We start from the raw sequence: 14,974 nt of genomic DNA on the forward strand, positions 1-14,974 counted from the left end.
CCGCAGGGGCCGGTCCTAGCCTGGGTCCTGGCCCTGGGCTCGGAGCAGCAGAGGGGAGCCTGACGCCAGCCTCCCGCCTGCCGACACCCAGGCCCCCGGACGCCCACGGGCCCCGCCCGGCCCTGCCTCAGAGCACAGTGTCCAGGTGCCTGGCACACACAGAGCACCGGACACACCTGCCCAGCAGGGGCGGGGCCTCCGAGGGGGCCGTGTGAGGGATGCTGGTCGGGGGCTGGGTGGGGGTGGAGGCGGCAGCAGGGAGGCAAGTGGGAAGGTTGAGGTGACACCGGCGTCCCCAGCTGCAGGTCCGGGTAGACCGGGTGCCCAGGACCCAGCCGAGGGGGGCCAGGGACTCGGAGGAGCCTGTGGTCACTCGGGGGGGAACATCCGGGGGACCGTGCGGAGAGGAGAGGTGGGTCTGGGGCCTGCGAACAGGACAGTGAGCAGAGGCCTCGGGCGAGAGTGGGCGGGCGGCGGGAGCAGGACACGGGCCTCCGGCCGGACTGCGGACGGACCGGGAGGAAGCTGACCTCAGTCCCTGCCCCTCAAGGCTTTGAGCAGAAGCAAAACAAACTTGATTATTTTCTAAACATTCAGTTGATGGTTTTGTATTCAAATGTTGGCCGAGGAGAAAGCCAGACCATTGTCATTGAAATGAAGCTGTGCACAGAGAGCCAGGCCAATGTCACAGGCCACTCTGGGCTTGAAGGGTCCGTCACCCTGGGGCGCCAGCACCCCCACCAGGGCGTTCACCGCTGGTGTTCACTGTTTCGGGGCCTTCACAAGCACCGGAGCCCGAAAGTCAGGGCCCAGCCCTGCCCCTCGCTCCCCCAGACACACAGGGGAAGGAGCCAGGTTCGACTTCCTCCCCTACTGACAGTTTCTATTCCAGTTGCCATGGAAACAGCGGGCAAGGAAGGGGGGCGCGATTCTGTAAAATAATGGTAGTTGAAAAACTTTTATGGGCCTGCGTTCCCTGCCACAGGGTTTCCATGGAAACTCGGCCACAGACAGATCAAACGGAGACGGCGCTGGGTGTCCCCCAAGGGGACAGGGGAGCTTCACCACAGCCCTCCCCCCAGAATGGGGTGCTCCTGCTCGCTGAAGGGACGTGGACGTGCCCCCACGTCACTGAGCGGCCGGTCCTCCACAGCGCACGGGGACAGGACGTGGGAGGGGGGAGGGACCCCCGTACCGACCACCCAGGAGCGCGGGGCCTGCACCCCAACTTCCTGTCCCCCGCCTGCGTGCACACAGTGAGGAAGGGGAGGATCACGGGGCACGGGGGCTGCTCCCTGATCTGCATCACACACGTGCACACGCACTCACACACGTGCACACGCATACACACATACATTCACACACGCACACATGCACATGTGCAAATACACACACGCACACACACCCTGGCATCCGCAGGCTCGCGGCCTGGTCTCTGGTGGGTTTCGGGGTCCACTGCACCTTCTCAGGCAGTTGCCGAGGGCGGGCCTGAGGCCCGGAGGTGGCCACGCCCAGCGGAACTGCTGAACGCACAGGGTCCACGGGTGCTGCCCGCCAGTCTGTCCCCAAAGCCTGTGCTCTTGACCTCTGAACTCAGACCTGGCAGGAGAGAGAGGGCGGGCGAAGCATGGGGAGACGCAGACGTCGCTGGCTTGGGGCCCCGCTGAGGCCCCCCGCGTCGGGCGGCTGGCGCGGCTCGGCCCTCTGGAGCTGTGGCAGCCTTAAGTCGCTGCCTCTATCGGAGCCTGGCAGTGAGCCGGCCCACGGGACTCCCCGGAAGGCGCTGGAGCAGGGCCCCGCCCACGGCCGGGAGCTGGCCGGACACGCGGCCCTGGGGCTGCACGTGTCTCAGGTCACGCGGCCCTGTCCTCGGGTCGGAGAAGCTGGCGGGGGCCGGCGACCGAGAGCAGGCACGGAGCCGGGCTCTGGCAGGCAGCCTGCGAGCATCAGGGCGAGGGGGGCAGCCAGACGGCCTCCACGGGGCGCCGGGGCCTGGGCGGTCCCGAGAGCCCCCTCCGCCTCGTGCCCTGGGTTCCTGGGCAGACCTCAGCGTCCAGGGCTCTGGGAACCGCGGGTCACCTGGCCGTTTCCGCACTCGGCTCCTGGGGCCCCGAGCACGGAGCTGTGACCGGCCATCACCAAGCCTCAGCTCAGAAAGCACCCTAGATCCGCGGGCTTTCTAAGGGCTGGTGGGGGCGCGGCTCCTCCCTGAGCCCAGAAACGTTCACGAGACTCTGACGAAACGCTCCCGTCTTCTGAAGGGACAGCCCCGTCCACCAGCGCTGTCCTCCCCACGCCACAGGCGGCTCCGAGCACACCTGCTCCTGCAGCGCCCCCCCAGCCCCGGGGGATGAACCCCCAGCGTCCTGACACTGTCCCCAGCATTTGCGATTTGCAGAAGCGACAGAAACAGCAGCCAGAGCACTCCGCGGTGGTGAAGAGCCGCCCGGCCGCACACGCACGGCGGCCGAGGCACCCGGGGGAGCACACGGCGGGCGGGCGTTAGCGTCCCGCGTGGCAGGCGGTCTGGCGCTCCGACCCGCCTGCGCCTCGGCGGCCTCGTCCGCACAGCGGGGCCGCGATGGCCACGGTCAGCGCTGGACGTGCTGATTCGCTCTCTCCATGTCACGGGGGCGTGGGCCCCAGAGCAGGTGCCGGGCTCCAGAGGGGTCTCTGGGGAAAGCGGCCACCTGTGACGTGGATCCTCACGGGACGGGCAGGGAGCGAGACGATTTGAAAAATAATGAAGCTTCTAGCAACAGTGAAACAGCAGCATGTTAGGCAGAGTGTGGGGGTTTGGCACGTTCCCTTCGTTCATCCCCGTGTGCAGAGCGAGGCAGGCTGAGCACGGGCCCCCCTCAAAGACGCGGGTGCCGCCTGCTGGGCGTGAAGGGCCCCGGAGCCAGCGTGCACAGACACGGTGACAGCGCAGGGCCAGACGGTGCCAGGTCCCCCGGCAAAGAGAAGAGACGGAGCCCCGCACAGAGGCCCGGGGCAGGGCCGAGCCAGACCTCTCGCCAGGTGCTCGCGCTCCCTCCTGGGGCGCACGGACGCACAGGCTGGGAGGTGGCCGGCCACCCGGCCTGGGCCTCGATGGGAAGAAGGGCGTCTGCAGAGCGTGCGGCAGCGTCACTGTCACAGAGTGACCTCCGTGATGACGTGGGGACCGGTCCCGCCAGGAGGGGCACAGGCTCCGACCGCCCGAGGCTCTGTCAAAGCCACACGCCGGCCGCGAGGGGACGCAGTCCCCCGCTCGGGGTCCTCGGGCCACACCCGCGCCTGGCGCCCGAGGGCCAGGGTCCCCGCCCGGCTCCAAACTGTGACGACCACCCGCATGACCACCGGGATTGTTTGTGCATGTCGCCCCTCGCCCTTCGGGTGGTGACCGCGCAGGACAGGCAGGACCCCGGGGCCCCCGCGGAGCCGTTTCCCGTGGGCCCCGGCCTCCCGTCAGCTCTGCGACCTCGGGCGCGCTCCTGACCGCTCGGCCCCCGGTGTCTTCATGAAACAGCAGCGGTGGCTGTCCAGGCCCCGGGCGCCCTGGCGGGGCAGCGTGGGCCCCGCTGGTGGCATCGTCACCGCCTGCGCGGGCCGCCAGGGTGCCAGGTGTGCGGGGGGCTGACCGCAGCCGGCAGAGCTGGACACGGCGCTGACCCCGCTCCCATCCGGACTGTGTCCTCCCTGACCAGGGTCCGGACGGGCCTCAGCGCGGCGCTCCCGGAGTCACCGCCACGTGGGAGCAGCTTAGACTCCTTCCGCTGGCCGAGTGGCCGAGGCCTTGCCCTTCATCCGGTGACCGTGGCCGCTGCCCGGCAGCTCTGCGGCTCTGCAGCTCGCACGCCATGTGGCCCCCACGCGCACCGTGCTGGGCGCTGCTGCTGACCTCGTCGCAGTGGACAAGGCCACTCCTCGCCGTCGGCGCCTCAGTAACATGCCGCCTTTTTCAAAGCTCCAACCCCAACACGACAAAGCGGTCATCGAAACATCCACCACTTAAGTCGTCTGATTCAATTCTCATTCACTCCTTGGTCCCCTGCACCGATTCCGCCAGCACTTGACGCTGGAAACGAGGTCACACTGGAGAGCAGGGCCCCCTGCTGGGCCCTCGCTGCTCCCCAGGGTTTCCTTCCCCGCGGGGCTCCAGGCGAAATGCTCGCATTAGCTCCTTCCTGTCGAGCGCCAGACTGTCTCTGACGGTCCTGCTGAGCCCTGCGGCGGGCGGACCCCTGGCACAGAAGCTTCTCCCTCCCCACTCAAGTGAGAGGAGCCCCCGAAACTGTGTGCCCCCACCCCAGCTTCGGTGCGTGTCTGACTTTTTGACAAATGTAAGAAACAGTAAGAACGGCTTCCAGGACGGAGAACACAGGAGACGACATTTGGTACCGAAACCACCCTTCTCTCAAAGCAATGAGTCGGCACCGTCTCAACAAGCAGACAGCCCGTGCACGCCGCACGGCCTCACCCCTGGCCTGGTCACCGCTGGGGACACCGTCCTGCGGAAGCCGGGACGGGCTGGCTCTCCCGCCCTCCACGGCGGCTGTGAGGGCCCCTTGCTGCTAACGGGCCAAGCCCCAAGGCCCTGGCTCGTCGCTGAAAACTCATCCTCATCCTGGGTTAAGGTGCTTTTATCTTGCTTTTAAAGTCAGTTTGATTTAACATGCACGTCCTGGGTGATGCCGGTGTCTCCCCCACAACGACGCTGCCCCGAAGGGCAGGGTCTGACACACACCGAGCAAAGATCCTCCTGCTTAAAACCCCGCTGGGCACAGCCTAGCAGGGGAGCCGTGGTGTGGGCTGAGTGTGCGCGCGTGGCGACCGTGCACATGTAAACGGCGCACGCCGCACACGTAGCGAGGCCGGCCCCCCGCACCCACACGCTCCCCTAGAGGCCGTCACCGGAGCCTGACTGTGCCGTCTGTTTGCATCAGAACGCACTGGGGACACGTCTGGCCGCAGAGGCAGCCTCCACGCTGGAAACGCGAAGCCTCGGGCAGACCGGCTTGCAGCGCGAAGCCGTTCGTTTCCACGTGACACAGGGCCTTGCCGGACACGTCCCCTGTCCCTGCGCTAATGGGTCTCGGCGGCCCCAGCTCCCACCTGCCCACAGGGCGAGAAGCCGGCGGGGCCGCAGCTCCGACCGGCTCCACAAACACCGGGAGACGCTGCGTCGGCGGCCGACCAGAGGCGCGAAGCCCTGGCCGCGCTCCAGGATTTCTGAAAGCTGGTTCATTTCATGTTCAGAAGAGGCCGAGAGGGTGTTTTAATGTTAATGAGACCACTGCTACGAAGCCTGCAGCTCACAGCAAGAGCATGGCTCCCACTCAGAGAGGCCGCGAACCGCGGTGAGTTTCGGTGGGCCTGCCGCCCAAGGCCCCCCACCCCCCAGGCAAGCCTCCTGGCGCTGACGTCGCCCCCGGTCCCCTCTCCAGATCCTGTGGACCCGACCCCGTGGCCGGCTGCACGTGTGCTGGCTGCGGGGCCCTCGGGGGGCGCCTGGCCGGGGGGGCCAGCGACGGCCTGTGTGGGGTCGGGGCCTCGTGGCCGAGGCCTTGGCACCGACGTCCGTGTGCGTCCCGGAGGCCGTCACTTGCCCCTCGGCCCCCCGTCGTCGCCGACCCAGCCACCTGCCACCCGTCCCCACGGGGCGGGTCCCCCCTCCGTGCGAGAATGGCCTCCGTGCTGCTCTGGGTCTTAAACGTTAGAGCTCGGATCGCAGCATCGTGTGGCTCCCCCGGGCGCGGTGCCCGGACAGACAGCAGTGTGGGGCCGCGCTGTGGGGCCGAGGCCCGCCAGGTCACAGGCAGCCACGGCGGCCCACACAGGAGCTGGGGCACAGCGGAGCCCTGAGGGACACAGTGTGAGCACCGGCTTCACCCACCAGGCCCGGCAGGCTGGGCGCGCAGGACACCCCAGAGCTCCGGGGGGAGCTTCTGGGAGACGCGCGGCCCCTCCGGGTGCCCAGCAGACCCAGGGGCTGCCGCGGGGGACAGGACGCAGCCAGCGCCCACTCCTGGGCATCGGGCAGAACTGCCCAGGTCTGGCGATCAGGCTGTGGAGATGCTGCTTTAAACGCCGTAAAGAAAGGGGATAAGGAACGGAGGGCTCATCCCCGATGCGCCTGCCTGTCCTGCCTGGCACTTGGCTTCCCGCGGGCTCCCTGCAGGTGGACCAGGCGAGGCGAATGACGCAGGTGGCCTCGGGGCGGCCAGGACATCTGGCCCGCAACACGGGAGCGACGCCCCTTGGCAGCTGCAGGATGAGCAGACCCCGCCCGGAGGGGAGAAAGGGCAGCTCCGGCCTGTGCTCTGGACAGGCCGGCGTGGGCCTCGGAAAGGCTGCTTCTGGGCTGTGATCTTGAGCGTGAAATTACGAAGTGACGGGGAGTCACCGGCACTGCAGCCCTGTCCTTCACTTCGAGGGGCTCCCGGAGATGCAGGACCGACCCCAGGACAGATGCTTTTGTGGGCTTTGTTGTTGAAATGTCCCGAAACTTACGTCCCGTCTGGACCCCGCACGGGAAAGAAGCCCAGCGCGGGCGGCGCGCGCTCCCGCAGGGCGCATTGATTTGGGGCACGAGCGCGCGCAGCGTAATTAAATTAGGCCTGTCCGCGGGCAAAGCCGTGCGGGGGCCGTGTCGATATTTTCATAACTTTCCTGGAGGAAATATGGCCGTGTCATCCTCCCGTGGCTCGCGCTCTGCAGTGGCTCCGTCCCTCTGGAGTTCGGGCCGGAGGAGTTATGGTCTTAACTATTGATTTCCTCCCCTCCCGCCCCCGCCCCTCTGCGGGCTGGGGTTAGAAGTAAATCAAACGGGGGTCAGGCCCCGACGGTGCTGCCGGCGCCGGGGAGCTCCGCGTCCGGGTTTAGGTCAGCGAAAGAATGTTTTCACCATGCAAGGGAACATACGTACACATGCATGGGATGCGCGCGTACAGGCCTGTGCGCGCACATACACACGCGCATGCGCAATGCACACAGCGCGCACGTACTCGTGTGTGCACATGCACTGCGCATATGTGTGCGCGCATGCACGCACACATGTGCATGCACGCTCACACATACACGCACGCGCACCTCCCAGGACCCATGGGATGAGCAGAGGTAACTGTGGGGAGCCCCTCCCACAGCGAAGCCGGCGTCCACAGCCGGATGCCGCTCAGGGGCTGGGGAGGAGAGAGCAGCGGGCCGCGTGGGGGGTCCAGGGGCTCGTGGACACCGCTTAGCGCGAAGGCTGTCATCTGTCCAGTTTCCGGCTGCCCCAGGAGCTGGCTCAGCAAGGCCCACCCTTGCGTCCACGTGAGCCCCTCGTTCCGCCTCCGTACCTTCCCAAGGCCATGTCCTCACGTTCTCACTGGCCATGGTCACCAGGAATGGTGCAGAACAGAGGCGTGCAGCCCTGGGCGGGGCTGGCGGGGCTGGGGCAGGTGCCGCACCTGGTGGCACCAAGGCCCGGGCCCCTCCCTCACACCCGCACCCCATGCTGCAAGCCCGCCGTGTGAGGTGCTGCAGGGGTCCCTCCCCCCACACCGGAGAGTCCCCGCCCCCTCGCACCCCAGCCGGCACGCCCCGGCTCTGGCCGGTCCAGCTCAGGCCCCGCCTGGCCCCCAGCTCAGCCCACTTACTGCTCTCCTCTTGTCCCTTGCCGGGTCCCCTGCAGAGGCCGCTCAGGAGTGACGCGAGTAGCCCCGGGCTCCCGGACTCGGAGAACGAGGCCTTCCCACAATTGCCCCAACACACGGGGCAGCAGAAGGCCGTCGAGGGCAGCAGGCACACTGGGGTCGCCCTGAGGGCAATCCCTGCGTCTGCGCTCTGCTGGCCCCTCTCGCCCCCGCGCCTGCCCCCGCGCCTGCCCCCGGGGACGTGGGCCCTCAGGCGGCTGGTCCAGAGCAGGACGCTCCAGAAAGCAGGCGCCCTGCGGCCCAGGCTGCCCAGCCCAGGGTCTCCCCACCCCCACCGACCGCCTCACGGTTTCCCTCCTACAGGCTCTTCCCCAAAACCGAGGTGGCGCTGATGGAAACGCCTCCGGCTTCCGCTTTTTCATTTAAAGGTCCAATGACAGTGGTTTAAAAAGCACGCCTTCGAGGCTGGACGAGATCGCGGTGCACGTGGTCTCTGTGGTGCACGTGGCCCACGCGGTACGCACTGACGGGACCGCCCACTCCCCTAGGCGAGGGATCGGTCCACTTTTCTGCTGTTAAAAACACTGTGATTCATAGCATTTTTAAAAATGCTCCCAAAAAGTCCTTGTGAGAAGATTATTTATAAAGTATAAGCCTTAAGGAACCCTTTCTACAAGCTTCATTGTCCTAAAACTGTTTATCTGGACATAATTGCAACCTCACTGGCTGTCGCGTGGGCCACGGCCCACCGTTAAAGTCCCATAAAATGACACGGGCAGTCCTGGAGGAGAGACCGTCCCCAGAAATACGCTTGAAAGTATTCAGATGAGGATAATTTTCACAATTAAATAAAATTGAATTTTTGGCTCACGTGGCAAAAGATTATATCAGATTTCTCATTCCTTGGAAAATCAGAGAGAACTTAATAACAAATACCGTAATTATCTGTGAAGACCGATTCCGTGATTAAATTATCAGGAGGCAGTTCCTCCTAAAACTATTTCTTTAATTAGCTAAAGCTGCCAGGATATATTAATATTTTCAGAGATATTAGCATACGCTCACAACAGGCTAACCAGATATTAGCTGAAATACAATTTTTCTAATATTGCATTGGAACTACGTTTAAAATTAAATCATATTATGATGTTTTTTCTACGATTATTAGACACTCTTGATTTAGTACCATAAACTCTCTCACTGAGAAACTGAAAACGCTTCTGGTCCCCCGGCGAGAAGCTTCGACTGACTCCGTTGGCAGGGGTCGCGTTCTCGGAAGCCAGGGTCTGCTGGCCGGGTCTGAACGACGTGCATGCCCAGACACTCACCGCCACTGGAGGGAAGGCCACGCCGACGCCCCCTGGAGCGCTCTCTGCCACTTGGACCTGTGTGACCAGAGCGGGAAAGGCCACCGGGCAGCAGCAAGCCTCGGGACAGCTGAGGGCATGGGGGCGCTGGGTTCCGGCGGCCTGGGACAAGGAGCAAGGGCCTGTCAACGAAAACTCAGATCACAGTTGCCAAGGGTCCCTGACCCCTGCCCTGGCACGCCCACCGCGACCTGCGTAGAGCAGCCAGCACATTAGACTAAGGATGCTGCCCAGGCTGGGAGGCCGACCGGCCCCCATACCTCCCCACGGGAGGACAGGCGGGGCCCAGGGACCCGCCCAGGGGAGGCACAGTGCGGCCGGACGGGCTGCGGGCACACAGGGAGCCGCTCTCCTCGTCCACACGGTCCCCCAGAGTCTCATCCACACAAACACGCCAATGGGGGAAAGTTCACCCACTCAAAACAAAACGCGCCCCTGAAAAGATGCTCTCCCTCCCCAGAGACCAAAAACGCATTTGAGGAATTAAAATGCAGCAAATTCAAATTACAGTCTATCCAAACCATGATGCAAACAAGGAAATGTAATATTCAGACTCCACTTGTCATCTTAATTAATTTGTCTGTATTATTTCAGGAGTTCTAAAAAAAAACAAAACAGGGCCATGATGAAGCAGAAACGGCAGCAAAAATAAAGCAATTTAATTAATTCACTACCCACCTAAGCAGATTTAAAACAGGAAAACCTTCCCTCGGGAGGGGAAGTGGGCTTGACAAAATGCTCCCAGAAAAAACATTGAAAAAAATTGCTTTAAGATGTGGGACTTTTTAAAGTTATTATGTAATGCTATTCAATCTGAAATGTTAGCATTTTTTCTGGGATTCTTTTATTAGTAAACTATTTTTCAAGCAGTTTTCACCGCATAATTGAGGAGGTCCAGAGAGTTCCCGGACGCCTCTTCCCCGCACCCCTCCCCCACCTGCCCACTCTCTACAACAACCCCCCCACCAGAGTGGCGAATTTGTTACCATATAAGAACCCATGATGACGTCATAATCCCCCCAAATCCGCAGTGTACATCAGGGTCACCCTTAGTGCCGTGGAGCCTGCGGGTTTGGACAAATGTACGCCGACACACGCCCACCGTCACGGCGCCACCCAGACAGCGTCACCGCCAGGCGCCCCCCGGGCGCCCGCCCCGGCGACCGGGATCTTCTCACGGTCTCCGTGACTGTGCCTTTCCCAGAATCGTTCAGTACGTGGCCCTTCGGATCGGCTTTCCTCGCTTGCCATGGCGTTCGAGGTCCTTTCGTGTCATTTCGTGACCTCGCTGCTTTCCCGCCGAGCCGTCTTGCATCGCCCGGAGCGCCGCCGTGTTTGCGAGCCCACCCGCCGGCCCAAGGGCGCCTCGGTCGCTTCCCGGCCGCAGCGGCTGTAACGAGGCTTTGCTAAACACCCGTCTGCAGGTGTGGGTGGACCGAAGTTTCCCACTACTTTGGGTCAGTACCAAGGCGCGTGGCTGCTGGATCGTGCGGTATGAGTGTGCGCAGTCTCGGGAGAAGCTGCCAGCGCAGCTGCGCCGTTTTGCGCCCCCACGGGCCCTGAGCGACGGCCCCCGTGGCTCCACACCTGGCTGGCCCGCCAGCGCGTTACGTTTTGACCACGCCGCCTGGTGTGCGGCGGCGTCTCCTTGGCGTTTTAACTGGCGTCTCCCTGACGACACGTGGTACGGAGCATCTTTTCACACGCTTACTTGCGGTCTCCACACCTTCTTTATGAAGCGTCTTTTCAGGTCTCTTGCCCGTTTCCTAATCTTACTGTTTATTTTCTTATCGTTGAATGTTGTGTATTTTGGATAACAGGCCTTTATCAGATGTGTTTTTTGCAAATATTTTCTCTCACCGTGCGGCTTGTCCTCTCATCCTCTCAACATCATCTTTCGTAAGGCGTAGATTTTGATGTTGATGAGGTCGAGTGTATCAGTCGTTCCTTTCAAGGATCCTGCCTTTGGCGTCTACACTGTCCCCAAGGTCATCTAGACTTTATCCCGCTGTCTCTAGGAGTTTTACAGTTTCGCATTTTACTTGTAGGTCTGCGATCTATTCTGAGTTCGTTCTTGTGAAGGGCGTAAGGTCTGTGTCTAGATTTTTCTTGTTTGCAGGCAGATGTCCGGCTGTTCTAGCATCGTTGGTTACAAAGACTATTTTCGGCCATTGAATTGCTTTTGTTCCTTTGTCAAAGACCAGTCCACTATGTGCATGTGGGTCTATTTCTGGACACTCTACTTTGTTCATTGATATATTTATCCATTCTTTTGCCAGTAACACATTGTCTTGGTGGCTGTAGTTTTATAAGAAAGTCTAGAAAAGGCAAAATCTTTGGGGCCGGTAGGGAGAGAAGGGGTCGAGTACAGAAGGATACAGGAACTTTGTGAGTGATGGAGTGACTCTGGTGGTGGCTACATGGCTACGCGACTGTACACAGTTGCTGGAACGCACTGAACTGTGTGCTTTAGTCTGCTGAATTTTGTTCATGTAAATTTTATCATAATAAGGCTGATTTAAAGACCTTTACCTCGCCATTCCCAACTGAAAACCCTGTGACACTCGCCCACGGCACAGAGGTCTGACACTACCTGGCCCCTGGCTACCTCTCCGGCCTCCTCTCCGGATGCTGCTTTCCGTCCCCCCTGACCCCAGGTCCCTGGCCCTGTGATACACAGCCCCGAAGCCTCCCGCCCCTGTTCTCTGCTTCTGCGTCCTCTGGTGGCCAAACCCTGTGCCTGCCTCTCTAACTCCTCCTCCGTCTACCTGGCAAGTCTCCTCCTCAAGACCCAGGTAGACTTTCAAGGGCCACTAACAAGCGTTTGTCCAGAGAAAGAGTCGTGGATGGCTGATCGTCCATGCTGCACCAGGGTTCCCGCCAAGGCAATGTTCGTTTCCTTCAATGAGGTACAGATTGTAAAAGAGAGGATGATTATCGGCAAATCTTTATAACCGCTCACAAAAAGAGATGAAAGAAAATTTACAATTAGAACTAATAAGAAGGTCCGGCAAGGCCACTGCTTACGAGCCCAGCACACGAAGCCTGAGACGCCGTTGCAGTAACTCATCGGGAAGTGGGATTCGTGCAAGATCTCACCACGAGAGCAAGAACGAAACAGAAAAAGACACCGTAAGCTCTCCGAAACCGAACCTAACGTAAGTTGTCCCAAATATTTATGAAGAAAACATTAGTCAGGGCATAAAAAGGAGACACATAAACGGGAGACTATACGTCCCGCGTCGACCGGGGAAGGCCTGATTCCACAGCGGGGTCCCTGCGCTGCAAAGCCGCGGGAAAACTCAAAGCGGCTCCAGCTAACACCCCACGGCCGGGCGTGTGGACCTTGTAAAATGCACCCTGACATTTACCACGTCCCGGCATAAAGCTGCGGCCCTCGCGGCATGTGTCACGAAGGCCGGGCTGACGAGCAGGCGGTGCCCGCCCCCCCCCCCCCCCCCCCCGCCGTGCTCACAGGGACGGCGCTCGGTGGGGCCGGGAGGGAAGACGCTGACTTCTCCGGCCGGGTCAGTAACTCCAGGACGTCGAGCTCTCTGTCCTGGGAGAAACCGTGGGTCCCTGTTTGTCACCCGCGGCGACTGCGAACACGGCGCATGGAAGGTCGAGCGGCGGAAAACCAACCAGGAAAAAATGTGCAAGAATGTTCTAGCGATCCGCGGGAAAAGGAGAAAAACGTTAATCAGGAAGGAAAGACCCATCGGAACGCGGGGTGGCGCAACGGGGCCACGAGCAAACGGACACGATTAGGCGCAGGCGGGGAGAAACGCAGGCGACACAGCGCGTGACAATTAGCACCTCGGAGCACGGCGAGCTCCCTGCGAGGCGGCGCGGCAGCGCGGGGGCTCCGACCGGCGCTCGCGGGGCGGCGCGGGGCGCTGCTGCCCGGTGGCACCGGGCTCGGGGACAGGGCGGGGCTGCGACAGGCCCCTGGCCCTCGGCCCCACCCACCTCTTCCCGCGCAGAAGGCGGCGTGCGGTGCGCACCGGGACGCAAGCGGCGTGCGCGGTGCTCGGGGCTCCGGGCCCGCGCCGCGTGGCCGCCCGCCGCCCGCCCCCGGCCTTCCCGCCCCCTCTTCGTCCCCGGGGCCCATCTGCAGCTGGCGTCTGACCCCGAAGTGAGGAGGCTCTGGCCCAGCCGGGGCCACCTTCCCCCAGGGGACACTTAGAAACGCGCCCGGGACACTGCCGAACCCCCTCCGACGCGCCGGACGGCCCCGCGTGCCCGACGGGGACGCCGCCAGCGGAAGGCCACGTGCAGCCCCAGCTCGTCCCCACGGCGCAGCCCCGCCCCCCGGGGGACACTGGACCTGCGGGGACCGGGCGGCGCAAAGCCGCGTTCCGCGCGATTTAATTTCTCATCGGAGGGAAATCGTTTTATTTTGTTCTGCTGTGTTCAGGTCCATGTCCCTCCCGCAGGGCAGTTTGAGAAAGGCCGAGAAGCGCCGCCGCGCATGCTCAGAACACACCGACCGCCGGGCTCTGCAGTTCCTGCCCTGCGAGCAGCTTTCGGAGACTCCGGGACTCGGGGACCCGCGGACCCAGGGACTCAGGGACTCGGGGACTCCGGGACTCGGGGACCCGCGGACCCAGGGACTCCGGGACTTGGGGACCCGGGGACTCCGGGACTCGGGGACCCGCAGACCCAAGGACTCAGGGACTCGGGGACCCAGGGATCCGGCTGGATGAGCTGCCTGGGCCAGGGCCGCTGGGAGACCAGGGCGACCTGCCCTTGCCGGGCCTTCAACTTTTCTAAAATGGTACGATTCTTGGAGAAAAATAAAGATCAGAAGGGAATGGCAAAAAACGTCACCTTCTGGGTGATGGACGCATTGCTACTTCCTGTATTTTTGTCCGTTTAATTTTCCGTAAGGTTTTTCTTTCAAAGTTGCAAAAAATGATGCCGAATTATTTACAGGTGAAATGACAGGGAATCTGGAATTTGTTTTAAAATACACTAGCACAAAAAAGTGGGCGGAGTGGGAGGGGACAAGGCGCAGTGGACGCGAGGAGCTGGCTCCTGCACCCGTTACCCCAAGACTCGGCGGACACCGCCCCGCATTCCTGGTCCCCAGGAGTCAGTGCGGACCGCGGGAGTGCTCAGCCATGGCCCTGGCTCCCGCCTGTCGTCTGTCCGGGACGCTGCATCAGCTGAAGGCCCGGCGGCCGGCGGAGGTCGGCTCACAGAGGCCTGCTTACAGGTCAGCAGGGGCCGGAGGCCTCGCTGGGTTCCAGGTGCCTCCCCCAGGATGGGTGGAGGCCTCCCGGCCTGGCAGCTGCCCCAGCCCACAGCGGCCAGAGAGCGAGGGCCAGGAGGAGCTGGCCTCAGAAGTCGCCAGTCACTCCACACTGGGCGACTCGATCCAGCCGTGGAGCCCTGTCAAGGGCGTGAGTCAGGCTGCTGGGAGGGTGAGTATCAGGGAGCCTGGGAGCGGACTTTTAACCTATCAAATGGGCTTCCCTGCCCGGGACCCCAAAAGGAAGACAGCGTCAAGAGGCCTGGGAGATGTCCCCGGTCCCGGCCCAGCGGGCTGGTCCCACTGCAGAGGCTGAAGCTCTGGGACCCGTTCGGGGCCTGCGCTTGGGGCGTGCACTTGGGGCCTGCGCTTGGCTCCAGGCTGGTCTAGGGCCCGGGCACCGGCCGCAGCAGCTCCTTCATCCGAGGACAATGTCACGGTTTGCTCCAACCAGCGCATCTGAGAGCAAAAAATCACATTGCAAAAATAACCGTTCAGGCGAAACGGAGCAGCCCCGCCCCGCAAAGTTAGACGTGAAAGGCCTGCCGCTTCCCGAGACAGATGCGGGGCCAGGGGCCCATCCATCTTCCTGCTCCGAGTCCGCCACAGCCTGGTGCTAAATCTTTAAGTCCCTGAGTCATTACTCTTTTACAATCCCCAGTGCAAAGGCTGGAGAGACGTTTGTCTTCTTCACAGCAATCCAGGAGGATCTGCTTCAGACAGGTGGGGCCCCT

Source organism: Rousettus aegyptiacus, unplaced genomic scaffold, assembly GCF_014176215.1.
Source record: "Rousettus aegyptiacus isolate mRouAeg1 unplaced genomic scaffold, mRouAeg1.p scaffold_m13_p_6, whole genome shotgun sequence".
Lineage (NCBI taxonomy): Eukaryota > Metazoa > Chordata > Mammalia > Chiroptera > Pteropodidae > Rousettus > Rousettus aegyptiacus.